Source organism: Saimiri boliviensis, chromosome 4 (assembly GCF_048565385.1).
Source record: "Saimiri boliviensis isolate mSaiBol1 chromosome 4, mSaiBol1.pri, whole genome shotgun sequence".
Classification (NCBI taxonomy): Eukaryota; Metazoa; Chordata; class Mammalia; order Primates; family Cebidae; genus Saimiri; species Saimiri boliviensis.
Window position 1 is genome coordinate 164,732,095 of NC_133452.1, and position 14,942 is coordinate 164,747,036.

Consider the following 14,942-nt stretch of genomic DNA (forward strand, 5'->3'; position numbering starts at 1 on the left):
TTTAAGCATCATGGATATCTGTGACACATTAGCTGGGCAGGATCCTTCTCTGGGACATGCCTTTTTCTGTCCCGGAATATGGGAAACCTGATATTTGAGCAGCACCAGAGTTTTCCCTCTGTGCCTTTCTCTTTGTTCGCTTTTCTCCACCTTCCTTGCAGAGAATGAGTAGCCACTTTTCTCTTGCCCTGTGCCATCAATGAGAATATCTGCTCTTAGTGGAGTCCTGCCTTCACGCTGAAGGCCTTCAAGTCATCTGTGTTCTACACTGCCCACTAAGGATGAAAAAGATGCTGTGAAATGGGGAGTTAGCTCAAGTGGTAGAGTGACTTCTTAGTTTGTGAGAGGTAGTTGGATTCATGCCCACATTCTCCAGATGTTACTACTTGGACCTCAGGTCTCCAGGTTACAAAGAAAAATACATATATTAGACATTGATCTAATATAGACATTGATCTCCGAAAACAATATATTAGACACTGATCTCAGTAGTAATCCGGACACTTCTTTGGTTCATTATGCAAAGGCAGCAACGATACAGGGTCGGCCAAGACCCTACTGGTATGCGATATAGTATAGCTCTATCAATGTGTAAACAATTTTGTTTTTCATTATTCAAAAGAATAAAATACTTGGGAATACGGTTAGGAAAAAAATGCACAGAACTTATACTGGTAAAACCACACACAATTGTTGAAAGAGATGAAGTCTTAAACATTTTCAAAGATGTGCTGTGGTCAATACTCCCCAAATTTATCTATACTTTAATGTAATTATTCTCAAGACACCATCTGGCATTTATTTCTTTATTTTATTTTATTTTATTTTATTTTATTTGTAGACGGAGTTTTGCTCTTGTTACCCAGGCTGGAGTGCAATGGCGCAATCTTGGCTCACCGCAACCTCCGCCTCCTGGGCTCAGGCAATTCTCCTGCCTCAGCCTCCTAAGTAGCTGGGATTACAGGCACGCGCCACCATGCCCAGCTAGTTTTTTGTATTTTTAGTAGAGACGGGGTTTCACCATGTTGACCAGGATGGTCTCGATCTCTCGACCTCGTGATCCACCCGCCTTGGCCTCCCAAAGTGCTGGGATTACAGGCTTTAGCCACCGCGCCCGGCCTATTTCTTTATTTTAGATGTTGATAAGCTGATCCTAATATTCCTGTGGAAGTGTAAGAAATTCAGAGTAGCCAAAACCATTCTGAAAAAGAAGAACAAAATGGGAGGAAGCAATTTCCAAATTTAAAATGTATGATAAAAAAACAGTCATCAAGACAACATGGTACTGGCATCAGAATACACAAATGAGTCAATGAAATAGAATTGATAGTCCAGAAACAAATCCTTACATTTACAGAATATTAATTCTGAATTTCCAAAACAATTCAATTGGAAGAGACTAATCATCAACAAATGGTGTTGAAACAACTGGAAATCCACATACAAAAGAAGGAAGTTGGAGCCCCTCCTCACACTTCAAACAAACATTAATTCAAAATCGATCAGCAACTTCAATGTAAGAGTTGAAACTATAAAACTTTAAGAAGAAAGCATAGGAGCACACCTTTCGAGAAGTCAGTGTTCTTTTTATATATTTCTTCTAAATAATAGTCATTAGTCAGCTTGCAGCACCTGTGAGGTCCATGTCCGTGAATTCAGCCAACCACAGATCAAAAATATTAGGAAAAATGCATTTGTATTGAACAGGTACAGACTTTCTCTTGTCATTATTCCCTAAAGAACACAATGTAACAACTATCTATGTAGACTTACATTGTATTAGGTATTCTAGGTATTCTAGAGATAATTTGAAGTATATAGGAGGATGTGTATAAGATATATGCAAATCTGGCTGGGCGCGGTGGCTCAGCCTGTAATCCCAGCACTTTGGGAGGCCGAGGCGGGTGGATCACGAGGTCGAGAGATCAAGACCATCCTGGTCAACAGAGTGAAACCCCGTCTCTACTAAAAATACAAAAAAAAAACTAGCTGGGCATGGTGGTGCGTGCCTGTAATCCCAGCTACTCAGGAGGCTGAGGCAGGAGAATTGCCTGAGCCCAGGAGGCGGAGGTTGCGGTGAGCCGAGATCGCGCCATTGCACTCCAGCCTGGGTAACGAGAGCGAAACTCCGTCTCAAAAAAAAAAAAAAAAAAAAAAAAAAAGATATATGCAAATCTGATGCCATTTAATTGAAGAGACTTGAGCATCTGAGGATTTTGATATCTATAGACACTGAAAGATGACTATACATCATTATGTAATGTTAATGTCATCGTTACTCATCACCGCAACTCAATCGGAGCTGTAATTCAAGTTATTTCTACAATCAGTGGATCTAGAAGACTGTGGCCTCAAATGTCTTACTGAAATGAGTAAGGCAATTCACTAAATATATATTTTTTTTAATTTCCCAGATGGGGATAAAACACAAAACAGCATATACTGTTTGCTATCCACCCAACAATGACTTCAGTTTCTCACAATGTTTTCCATTCTTCTTTTCTAATACAGAAAGGAGCTCATTCAGCACCTGACCTTCTTTTCACACCATCTTCTGCAGAGTAAGTGGATCCTAACCTCAGAGTCAAGAGTTAAATCAGGTTTTCCCAGATCTCTTGCCAGTGCTTGATTTGGGCAAGGGCATGTAACACTTTGCTCGTGATTTTGAGACCAGGAGTTACTGCAGAAGCTGCCAGAGTATCAGGTCCGTATGTTGATGAGAGACCCAGTGAGTTAATCAGTTCTGTAGCTTTCCTTCCCTGTGTATTTATCGTCGGGTACAAGCACAAATACCACTTATTGCAAAGGGCATAGCACTCTCTTTCTTCTGTGTATCTGCATCTATTTACAGCTAAAGACTTCATAAATTAGAGTTTTGTAAACGTTAGTCTAAATCATTCTGATGACTTGAAATTGGAAAATGTCAACACCAATCACATTAATGTAGTAGAAAACATGGGTTTGAGGGGCCCTGGCTCACCGTTTTATTTCCTATCAATCAGTGGAGTAGAAATTCCCGTCAAGGAAGAGGGTTCATTCCTGTCTCTCAGCCTCAGCAAAGTTAAACATTTCAGATCTTTCCTGAATTTGGATCTATTGCGCATGCTCTGTCCTCCACCACTATCCCATCCTAGGTGCCTATGGAGCCACTCAGAGCCTCAGAGATATACTCAGCAAAATGGAACCAATCACCATGTAGGGTAGCTTGTTGCTCTTCTCACCAAAATACACTTTGTTGAGATAGCCTGGGTTCTACAGACCCGTGAAGTCCATTTAGGGCACAAGACACTCTTCCCATCATGCCTGCACACATATTCCTCATTCTTCATTGATTCATGCAGACTTTTAAAAGTGTTTAGCAATAAGCATCCTACCCCCCGAGGAGCTTAGAGTCTCGTGGAGAAGAGGGCCAGGCAGCAGACATTCACAAAAATGATAAATGCCACAAAACAAATGTGTACGTGGATCCCCGTGAGTGTCAGGAGCAACGAAACCCAAGCTCAGAAACTAGGAGAGGAGTCAGGGAAGACATTTTCCGGAACATGGTTTTGTGTCTAAGTAAGCAGTGAGACAAGCAAAGAGGAAGTGAAACTCTCAGCGTTTTATGGGACATTTCCTTACCTCCAGTATCTCTAGAGTTAAGTGTGGGAAGCTAAAAGAGAGGAAATAGAAATGCAGAATGGGAGTTGTTGAGAGACTTCACTTACACTGCACAAGCCAAGGACAGGTCTGCGGGAAGCAAGCAGATGCACAGTTAGGAAAGTCCGTATCAGAAGTTAGTGACGGCAGAGAATGAGTGGTACGTTTTGGAAACCGTAACAGAATGAAAAGCCCAGGTCCTCATTCCTGTGTTTTCACCTCCGTTTTTCTTTTTTCGAGATCTTCAGGGATTTCAATTTCCTCCCGAAATCTCCGCTCTCTTCATCGTCTGCTCTTGCAGGAACACTAAACCCGCAGACACAAAACTATGTGAAGCGCACTACGTCCTAGCAACGTTACTGGGTACATACGCATTTCCTTTCTTGTTCTCTCGGGGTGTTGTATAGCACCGCGCACATCTGTAAGAGTAAAATGAGCATAAAAACCTTACGTGGCCCGTACGGGGGTCGAACCCGCGACCTTGGCGTTATTAGCACCACGCTCTAACCGACTGAGCTAACCGGCCTCTGTCCAGCATGTCCATCCTATGCTCATTAGAGTTTCAAAGACGCAACTTATTCCAATTACCAAACGAACTTTTCTCAACTTCCTGGAGCTGGAAACAACCTACCATCTTGGCTGACTTCTTTACGATCCTCTGCAAATTTCTTCGAACCCTGAAATGTCACTTTAAATTCTGCCGCGGGAAACTTCAAACGGCACCTGCTTCAGTGCTTCAGGACGCCGGCTTTAGGGGGCCACCTTTCTCAATGCAACGCCCCCACCTGCCGTCGGTACTCAGGCCTGTCCCTATCACTCCTTTCTACTTTGCTCCCGTAGCTTCTGAGCGACCCTTCAAGAAACTGACGGAAAACCAAACAAATACCGCAGGTTCCTCTCCGCGGGCTGTCAAGGCCAATGGAAGTCCCCACCCAGGCTCCTCTGCCCCAAAACGTTAGTTTCGACTGTGCTCGCCCATTTACCCCACAGTGAGTATCTGACCCCGACTCCTCCCCATTTTTAGCAAATTCAGGAAAACGCTCTCATAGTTCTACGTGAAAAAGACACTTGAGAGAAGCACCTTCCGTTGCCGTCTTAGTGCTCGCATTTTATTCCTTCTCGATGAAGCAGGTGTAAGTCCATTGGCAATTCACGCAAAGCAAGTCAACTTGGAATCCCGACTCAGGACCTTTAGAGTAAGAAACGTTCTCCGGGAGCTCTGCCGATCGCTGGGCCGGCCGGGGTTGCTGCTTTCTGTCCCCAAGACAACCGTTTCTCTGCGAGTGTCCGCCTGGCTGGCCACTTCTCCGGTGGAGAAACAGCGGTTCCTCGGGTTTCATTTCTGGAAGTGCTTTGGGCCCTGGGGAATGGGGCCGCTTCCTGCAGCGTCGACAAAGTGGCCGAACACGCAGGGACACCCGCAGTTCCCAGGGACGAGCAAATGGCTCAATAGATGCGTTTCGAATAACGGAACCAAGGAAGTCTCCGCCAGCCCCCAGCTGTACTACAGACGGCCCACCTCTCCGTCTAGACGATTGCTAACGTCCTGTTCCTTCTCCCGGCTTCTGAACTAGAGTCTCACTTCCCTCCAATGCATCTTTCGCGGGCTGGCGTGTTTCCGCCTCACTTCCGCAATCCTGTCCGTTGCCGCCTGCTTTAAAAACCGACTCTGGTTAATCCTTCCCTCGGTGTGGCTCCCTCTTCCGCACTAGGCCCTGCGTGAGAAGAGCTTCCCGGAGGCAGCTGGAGGCCTAGTCCTCCACCCCCTCCTGCTCCTCCTCCTCCGCCCCCTCCCTCTCCCCCGCCTCATCATCCCCCTCCTCCTCCCGAACCCCCTCCTCCTCCCGAACCCCCTCCTCCTCTTTCCCCTCCTCCTCCTCCTCCTCCTCCTCCTGGAGCTCAGCTGTGGACGCAGCCTTGACTGGAGGCGGAAAGCACAGAAGGGTGGGGGCTAATCCAGGAAACACACAGACCTTGTGTCTGGTTGGAAAAACCAGCGCCCGAAAAGGGGAGCGAAAGGACAAGAGAAACACACGCTCCGGAAACGTGTGAGATTGTTGCAGACTTCAACGCAGAGCGCGGACCGAGGTGCGGACAGCGGAGGGCGCAGGCTCCACCCCCGGCCTGGGCGCCGGACCTAGGTGAGGACAGGAGGCACTCCGGCTTCCGCGCGCGAACGTTGCGTTTCTCAAGACCACCCTGGCCCCCCACGCCCGCATGCGGTGCCTATAAAGACCCCCGAGACCCTGGCGGGCACAGACTCGAGCGGCCGGACGGGAAGAGGACCGCGTCGGCCGGAGAACCGGGAACTCCGCGCTCCCTTCAGTCACCCCGGAGGCCTCGCAGAAGCGGTTCCAGTGACCCGCGAAGACACTGAGCCCTTTACCTCCCGGAGAATGACAAGAGAGTACCTGGGCGGCGTTTACCAGCTGGGATTTCGGGAGATGCGGTTTTCAGCGCGGCCGGCGCCACGCCTGAGGACCGGGTGGACCGCGGGCATCGGCGCTCTCGCCGCGCCCCACGCGCCCCTGCTCTCACCTGGGCGCCTTGATTTTCCTGCCTGGATGGCCGAGCCTCCCGCGGCGGGCTCTGAGCTCCAAGTTCGGGTGGTGAGACCGTTAAGTTGATCTCCCGGGCAGTCCTGTTGCTGACGAAAGGGGACAAACTGAGAAAGGAACAAAGAGAGAAGTGGCACGAGCCCTGGGACTCACAGCACAGGCCCAGTCTACAACCCGTGCCACGCCACACAAGCTCGACTTGTTCTCACACCGGCTTATTCAGACCCGATGATCCGCGAGACCAGAGCCAGACTGCTCCAGCGACTCTACACGGATCTTCATGTTCCAGCAGCGAAGTGCCGCTGATTAAACCGGGGGTTCTCCTAGTTTAGAAATTCCGTCCAGCCCCTGCTGAGAAGGACCTGACTAACTTTCCCCCGCAACCATCCTGTGAAAAACTCCAGTCCCCAAACCCTCTAAGTCCTGCTCTCACTCACCCCTGTTTTAGGCAGCACTGGGACTCGGCAGAAGGGGGGCTCTTTGCTCAGCAACTTTAATTAATCCAAGGTAGTAGAATCCATCTGCTTTCTTGGTTGTCTTTTTTGAGGGACTGGGTCTTCTAAGTGTTGATTCTGATCCCTGCCTATGGGTATTTATGAATAAATAGATAATCGCACTCCATCATTATGTGCAGGTAAAAACGGTTCAGTTTAACTATCTAATAATCTCTCAAATAACCACTAGATTCAACTGTCTGGAACTTACCTAATTAGTTCCACATTCTGGAATGAAGGGATGTCATAGGAAATAACAGGTCTCAGTCCCAGTGCCTAATGCAGAAATAATCACACAGACACCAGATGAAAGATGAGCAAACTGAAAGGCAATGGGTGGAAAAATAATTCACTTCATGCTCAGATTTTTGGTGTGAATCGAGGAAAGAAATCAAGGAAACGAAGAAATTCAAGATGTAGTAGTGTTGGATTTGTGTTTTTGTCATAGGACACCATTTCTATTCTGCAGGATTTGCTTGGTCTCCATCTGACCTCCTCAGAGTACTCTGCTCTTCCCCAGTCATTCCTGCAATCACTCTAGGATATTTGTACTCCCAAAGTAAGGGGGGCGGGGGGAGTTTAAATTTAAAACTTCTAAGTAGACCCGCATGGTGCCATTACTAAGGGCAGAGAAGCTGAACAAACTCAGCTCTGAGTCCTTTAAGCAGAGGTGTTAATTACTAACACTCTATTTCATCCCATTCTGAACATGATGTGCCACTTTTCCTTTTGGGTCTGAGGTGACACCAGCCATTTTCATACTTTATTCCACTAGGAGGTCCTGGGAGAAAAGTGAGAAAGGTAGATTGAAGAATGCTTAGTTTGATAAGAGAAATATAAAGGCAAATATATTTTTCACTCAGTTCACCCTGGTTCTAAGAGTGGGTCTATAGAAAGAAATGGAACATGCTTCTGCTAATTAACATTCAGGCAGAAAACGTCATTAATTCCACCGCAAACCCATGTGCCTTCTTCCATGTGACAAATTGATGAGAGTATTCTTTCTTCTGTAGGTAAAATGAAGTCTGGGATCTAGATTGCAGTATTAGCCGTGCCATAGTGCAGAGTCTCTCTTAATTCACACGTTTTACTTCAATACGTAAGAAAATGTAATTGGAACATAAAGCCAATAAACTAATCAGGTTATAAACAATATTAACATAGAAACAAAAACCGTATGGTCTTCGGCATGCAGTCTTTGATTTGGGGAATGCATTCTTTTCTACTGTTATCAGGAAGGAGGAACAGAAACAGCTTATAGTCACATGGAAGAGACAAAAGTATGCATTTATGCTCTTGTTCCAGAGGTGTATCAAGTCCCCCAATTTTTCATAATCTGGTCCAAAGAGAACTGAACTGTCTGCACCATCAGCAAAACATTGGTACACTCTATTGATAGTATCATTTAAATCTTGAATGAGCAAGAAGTGTCAAGTAAATTATAGATTTTGTTAAGCCCTGCGAGCTCCAGAGGGTGGGAGAGAAACACAAAAACCATTCATCGACCTGGTCCATGAAGGAAAGTTTTTAGGATCTGTGAAATTCTGAGACACTTCCTCCAAAGTCGAGAAGACATTGTTGCATCTCGAAGCTCCCATCACTTAGAAGGGAGCCCTAAACTCACCATGATTCTCTGGGCTGTGAAAGCTGCGCGTTCCACACTTGCAGACCCTTCTCTGACGGGTTTACCAACAGATATTAAATTAAAATATTAACTAATTGAATCCAGCATTATCTACAAAGCATAATGCACCGTGAATTAGGGAAGATTGCCTCAGGAATAAAAAATTAGTTAAGCATTGAAAAGTCAATACAGGGCCGGGCGCGGTGGCTCAAGCCTGTAATCCCAGCACTTTGGGAGGCCGAGGTGGGTGGATCACAAGATCGAGACCATCCTGGTCAACATGGTGAAACCCCGTCTCCACTAAAAAAACAAAAAATTAGCTGAGCATGGTGGCGTGTGCCTGTAATCCCAGCTACTCAGGAGGCTGAGGCAGGAGAATTGCCTGAACCCAGGAGGCGGAGGTTGCGGTGAGCCGAGATCGCGCCATTGCACTCCAGCCTGGGTAACAAGAGTGAAACTCCGCCTCAATTAAAAAAAAAAAAAAAAAAAAAAAAGAAAAGTCAATACAGTGTAATAGACTACATTTACAAAATAAAGAATACACGTGATAATCTCACTAGATGCAGAAGAAATATCGAACCAAATTTGTCATTCATTGATGTTTTTTAAAAAAAAATCTCAGTAAACTAGGAATAGAAGCAAAATTCCACAGATGAGTCACGGGCATTTCAGAAATTTCTACATCTAACAACACAGTTAATAGTGAAAGAATAAATTTGTGCCTTTTAATATTGAAGAAAGGTGCAAAATACCTGTTCTTCCTACTTCTACGTTTTACTGAAAGTCCTAGGTAGTGCAAAAAAGCAAGAAATGCATGGATGAGGCCGGGCGCGGTGGCTCAAGCTTGTAATCCCAGCACTTTGGGAGGCCGACGCGGGTGGATCACGAGGTCGAGAGATCGAGACCATCCTGGTCAACATGGTGTAACCCCGTCTCTACTAAAAATACAAAACAATTAGCTGGGCGTGGTGGCGCGTGCCTGTAATCCCAGCTACTCAGGAGGCTGAGGCAGGAGAATTGCCTGAACCCAGGAGGCGGAGGTTGCGGTGAGCCGAGATCTCGCCATTGCACTCCAGCCTGGGTAACAAGAGCGAAAACTCCGTCTCAAAAAAAAAAAAAAAAAAGAAAAGAAAAAGAAAAAAAGAAATGCATGGTTGAATGAATAAATAGCATAACCACTTTAGAATAGGAAAAGTATATTCATTTGCAAATGACATACTCGGGTCCACAGAAAATCCTAACGATGGACAAAAATAAGCATTATGAGTAAATTGAGCTATGCCGCTGGTTACAATATACAAAAATTCATTGTATTTCTGTATACTGACGTCACCAAAAATGGAAAATTAAATGACCATTTTCAATAGGATTGAAACAAATGAAATATTTAGAGATAAACTTGTCAATGTGCAAAGACTTGGACATAACAATCTACCAAAGATTGCTGAGAAAAACTCAGGAAATCTCAATAATTAGTGTTATTTGCCACATTTACAGATTGAAATTTAATATTATTATCGTTTCTTTCTCTGAGTTGACCTCTAGATTTACTACAATCCAATAAATATCCCCTCAGGAGTTTTGTTGTTGTTGTTGTTGTTTCTTTTTTTTTTTTTTCTCACGGAAATCGACAAGTTTAATCTAAAGGACCTAGAGTAACCAAAATAATTAGGAACAGAAAAACAAAGTCAGAGGGCTTATACTAAATGTTGACAAGACTTTTATAGAGCTAATGTAATCAAAATAATGTGGCGATGTCTCAAGGATATGTACATAGATTAATGGAACAGAATAGATAGTCCAGAAACAGACCAACGTATGTGGTCGACTAATTTATAAAAAAGTAAAATGTTACTTAATGAGATTTTTAAACAAATGGTCTCAGGCAACCGAGTATGGAAAAAATGATCTCCTACCCTTACCTCATATCCTATACAAAAATTAAATCAAAATGACTTATATACATAAAGTTTAACCTCAAAGATATCCAACTTGAGGAAGACAAAAAGAAAATAAGTCTGCACATGTTTGATGTAGGCAAAGCTTTTTCAGAAGGGACCAGAAAAGCATGAGTCATTACAAAAAAAGATATACTGGATTTCATAAAAGATTAAAACGTTTGTTGTTTGAAAGACAACATTAAGAAAATGAAAAGACAAGACATAGACTTGAAAAGAAAATTAATATATTTTATATGCACACGTATTCGTTATACACGCACATATAACAAAGGACTGGTATAGAGAAGAGAAAACGCATTTTAGAGCTCAGTGATACAAACACTCAGTAAAGACAAGGGCAAAAAGCTTGAGCGGGCGTTTCACAAAATAAGATGCTTATGTGGCCAATAGGCACATTAAAAGATGTTCAGAAACACTGATGAGTACGAAAATGCAAATTAAATCGATCGAGAATTAATAGGGAACAGCAGATCTCATTCCCCAAGGTGGAGTAACACAGACATTGAAGATAAGTCATTTGAACGATCAACCGATAAAAAGATACTCTAGTTTATTTCCAGGTTTGTGTTACTAAGAAGTCACGCATTCAACAGAGCTTTGGAGGTAACTGCTAATTAGGGACCATACTTCCTTCTCTTTGAGCTAATGGGAGAGTGAAATCGGATTAGAACTGGAGCTTTCCTAATGAGATCTTTTCTGTCTTTCTCTCTTTCTTAGGATCCTGACTCAGACTGAAAAAGCAGAGGATGGTCACTGCTTTCCAGATCAGAGGCTGTCTCCCAGAAGCTTCACTCCCGGCTTCCCCCTGGTAGGGAAGTTTGCAGAGGTGTCTGAAAAACCTGAAAACTTAAGTGGGACGTGGAACGATATTTGTGTCTCGGTGATAAATATAGGCAGAAAAGGCAAACACGGTGTCGGGGAATTAGCTCAAGTGGTAGAGCGCTTGCTTAGCATGCAAGAGGTAGCAGGATCGACGCCTGCATTCTCCAGCTTGTTTTAATCCCTAGGCTATACCAACGCTGTCTGGTAAACACTTTCCGCAGAGTTATCGCTGTTTACCCAACTCAATGCGGTCCTCTTCTGTACATCTTTTTAAAGGAAACGATATATCGTATTACATGCAACAGCAAAAAAGGAAAAGATTAGTGAAAAATGAGTTTTGCCAATACAGGTTTTGGGCCTTCAGCTCGAAGTCAATTAAATGTATTTTCGTGGGAAAACTAAACTTTAGCCTTTTGGATACAAAAGACGAGGAGAAACAGCCTGGAAATAGTGTCCGGAGGCAAAAGCAGGAGACTTGAATGTGCCAGCCTTTACCTTTTATTCAGGCTGACAACACATGGTCAGGTAGAGGAGGAAAACCTCTCTTCTGTCAGACTGTCTGAGCCTTGGCCAGGTACTAAGAAGAGAGACAAGCGAGAGCAGTCAGGAAGGAGTGTAAGTGAAGGTGGGAGTTAGCACGTGAACTCTGTGGTCAGATGCATTCTCACTCACAAAAGTGACACTCGGTCTTTCTATTCAGGTCTCTGAAAGCTCATCCTGACAAAAAGTTGCTCAAAATAAATGGAGACCTAGGTCTTCCTTTAATTTTTAAGATGAACCAAATTGTAAAAAAAAAAAGTATTTTTGAAATTGCAACACTATCCCCCATTTAAAGAAACTACATGAGGTTCTGTATTAACAACACATGGGTTGACTTTATCTCAGCTGGCCAAAGCAGAGCTTTGAATGAAAACAAAATCTGCTTTCAATGTCTGGTTTTGCTTCTTGTCAGCTGTGGATTTAGTTCTGCTGAGCTTCAGTTTCATCAGTAAGATGGGGATAATGATGTATAGATTTATGTCAAAAACATTAAATTTGACTAACTGAAATTACGTGAATAAAATCTGTAATAGGGTTTTTGGAACATAGAGGTGAAGACAACATGAGGACTCATCATAATATTGGTTGGTGATATTTTGAGGGAAGGTATCAGGTGACGTAAGTGGAAATGCAAGTTTAAATTAAGACAGATAAGTGTAAATTGCAGGCATGTTTGGGAGCTTTTCATTCATGCAATTGCTATTTAGTGAGAGCCCTCTATCGCAGCTAAGGAAACTGTGGACAGTAAGCGTTGCCTAATATACGGGAGGAGGACGAAGATCCAGAGCAACAGAAAATGTGGTCAGCCGTTGTTCAGTACACCATGGCTTCCGAGCGTGAGTTTCTTCCGAGGGGCTAAAAAGAAACCTACGTGGGCTTGCTGGAAATCATCCTGGAGAACCAGCGCCCCTGGGCAAAGAAAACCGAAGTCCCAAAAGAGCCCGGCTGGGGAAGGAAATTGGGACATTCCTGTAGAATCAGGCCAGATGCCAGTCTTCGTCGCCCTCTTAGCGCAGAGGGCAGCGCGTCAGTCTCATAATCTGAAGGTCCTGAGTTCGAGCCTCAGAGAGGGCAGCTTTTGCGAGTAAAGCTTACTTTCCCGGGACTGGTTATAGCTGTAATCCACACTCCCTTTAGAGCTGGAGCATAATTTCGTCTTTTTTGAAATATCAAGCAAGTGGAATTGTGTCGGGGCCAGAGCTTTCCCACAGTAACCGTCTATGGGTGCGGGTTTGACGCGCGCCCTGGCTCCGCGCAGTGGCTGTTTCCGAATGAGTCTGGAGACTCCGCCGGCAGTCCTGTGCTGCTTCCGCTCAGTGGTCCTGAAAAATCAGGTGGAACGCAAGACTTCCAGCCCCGAAAAAAAACCCCAAGACCCCAAACAGCCAATAGCGGGGGTAGGGGGCGAGGTGATCGGAATTGTAACCCGCTCGCTTGGGAGGCGGCGGCTTGCCGGGTCCACGTGCGCATTCTCTGGCTTTGCTCCTTTCTTCCCTCTGGGTGGGCAGCCGTCGCTTCCCAGCTGATCGCCTCAGAGCTGTACGCCCGGATGCAGGTGCCGAATACGCCGACCATCTTATTAGTATCTGTTTGTATTTTCATGGTACGCAGACGACAGGGAATGAATCGCTGGACGTCTTAGAGGTATAATAAATCGGATTGCTTTCCCCCAAATGGTTCCCATGGCAGGGACTGGCAATACCTTTAGCGACATCCAACGGACTGCGTGTAGGCGGCCGGGGGAAAACCGGGAGCGACGAGGGGAGGGCACGCCGAGCAGGTGCTCAAAGACGGGAACATCCGCGCTGGCCTGGCCGCGGTGGTCACGTTCTTCTCTGCGATGCACGGTGCTCCACTGCGGGTGGGACCGCTCCTGCCACTACCTGTTACAGGAGCCAGCCCACGGAAGTAACTTTTATGGCACGAAGACCCCTCTGCTACTCGGAACTGGGGGTTAAACCTGGGAAACAAGAAAAGCCGATGACACGAACCTAGAGAAACTAAGAAGAGAAGCTCGAAGCAGGAACGAGAGACATTGGGGCTGAGGTCTGCGAACAGATCCCGGCTTGTAAAGGAAATTACAAAGCGCCCGTCAGCCGAGGGAAAGTTCCGATACCCAGGGGAATCTATAGAAAATAAATTCAGAAAGCGAGGAAGAAGGCGAGTGGTGGGCGGTCTGTCCTTAGCGAGGTGTTACCTCCGCGTGCCAGGGACCCCGTCCTCGCCGGTCCTCAGTCTCTGTTTCATCTGTAGCGCCGGAGCTGAACGGCAGTCTCCGAAATCCTCCCGACTCATGTGCCACGCGCAGAACCCGAGATAGTTTTTTCTCTTTCGTTTTAGAGGCTCCTGGAGATAGAAATGAATATACAAAAATGTCTCAGCAGAAAGTACCGAACAGCAATCCCACCCCATCATTTCTCAGAGCCTAAACTCAAGCCAGAGAAAGGGATTCACAGAGCAGGACTGCCTTGTGGGACAATCCGTGCATTGTGGCTCTCTCCCACGCTCTTCAACCTGAGACCAAGCCCCACATTCTGAGGATGATCCTCAGGACACCAGGGGGCCCTGGGAAAGAGCCGTTTCTTCAGCAAACTCCAAGCGATGCACAGCCCGGAGGAAAGGAGAAAATTGCCGCAAGTCTTTCAGATCCACAAAAGCCATGTCCCTTAGTTTTAAGGCCACAAAGGTCAGGGACCCAAATAACTACCAAAAACGTTTCAGAGAACGCTTTGGGCAAGCGTGTGGAGACAATCAATTGCCTCGTTGCCATTACAGTTTGTAGTCACTAATTTCATGGAAGAGAGCACGTTACATCTGGGGAAGCCACTGTGGGAACTGCCAGATTAATTAGCACAGATATCCCAGAATGTCCTGCGGCTCTTGTATTTTAAGGAAGTTATGATTACTACTGACTGTTGATGTCCAGGAGGAGGTTTTGGGGCCGGCCGTTCCAGGTTCCATGTCCACACCACCGCACCACCATTCCTAGGGTCTCTAGACATGTACAAGGGCAAAACCCATGTATGTGGAGAAAACGATTTATTTATATGTGAGGGCACTTTTAATTTTAAAAATTGTGGGTGGATGACGAGGCCAGAAGCTGGAGACCAGCTTGACCAACATGTTGAAACCTCGTCTCTACTAATCAGCGGGGCGTGGTGGTGCGCGCCTATAGTCCCAGCTACTTGGGAGGCTGAGGAGAACCAGAGAGGAGGAGGTTGTAGGGAGCCCAGATCGCGCCACTGCACTTCAGCCTGGGCGACAGAGTGAGACCCCGTGGGGGGTGGGGCGTTCAATAAGCCCT

At 45.6% G+C, this 14,942-nt stretch overlaps 1 long non-coding RNA gene and 3 other non-coding genes across 4 annotated transcripts; 2 read left to right on the plus strand and 2 right to left on the minus strand.

The window, feature by feature from the left end:
* Nucleotides 1–4,091: 4,091 nt before the first annotated feature.
* TRNAI-AAU (transfer RNA isoleucine (anticodon AAU)) lies at nucleotides 4,092–4,165 on the minus strand. The gene has a single exon. It is a non-coding gene; the product is annotated as a tRNA-Ile (tRNA).
* A 2,008-nt stretch (nucleotides 4,166–6,173) lies between these two features.
* Nucleotides 6,174–8,741, minus strand: LOC141584176 (uncharacterized). Its single transcript, XR_012517115.1, has 3 exons — nucleotides 6,903–8,741; nucleotides 6,635–6,780; nucleotides 6,174–6,280 (listed from the first exon to the last, which is right to left on the minus strand). It is a non-coding gene; the product is annotated as an uncharacterized LOC141584176 (long non-coding RNA).
* Nucleotides 8,742–11,192: 2,451 nt separating this feature from the next.
* TRNAA-AGC (transfer RNA alanine (anticodon AGC)) lies at nucleotides 11,193–11,265 on the plus strand. The gene has a single exon. It is a non-coding gene; the product is annotated as a tRNA-Ala (tRNA).
* A 1,374-nt stretch (nucleotides 11,266–12,639) lies between these two features.
* On the plus strand, nucleotides 12,640–12,712 carry TRNAM-CAU (transfer RNA methionine (anticodon CAU)). Its single transcript has one exon. It is a non-coding gene; the product is annotated as a tRNA-Met (tRNA).
* The last annotated feature ends 2,230 nt before the right edge of the window (nucleotides 12,713–14,942 follow it).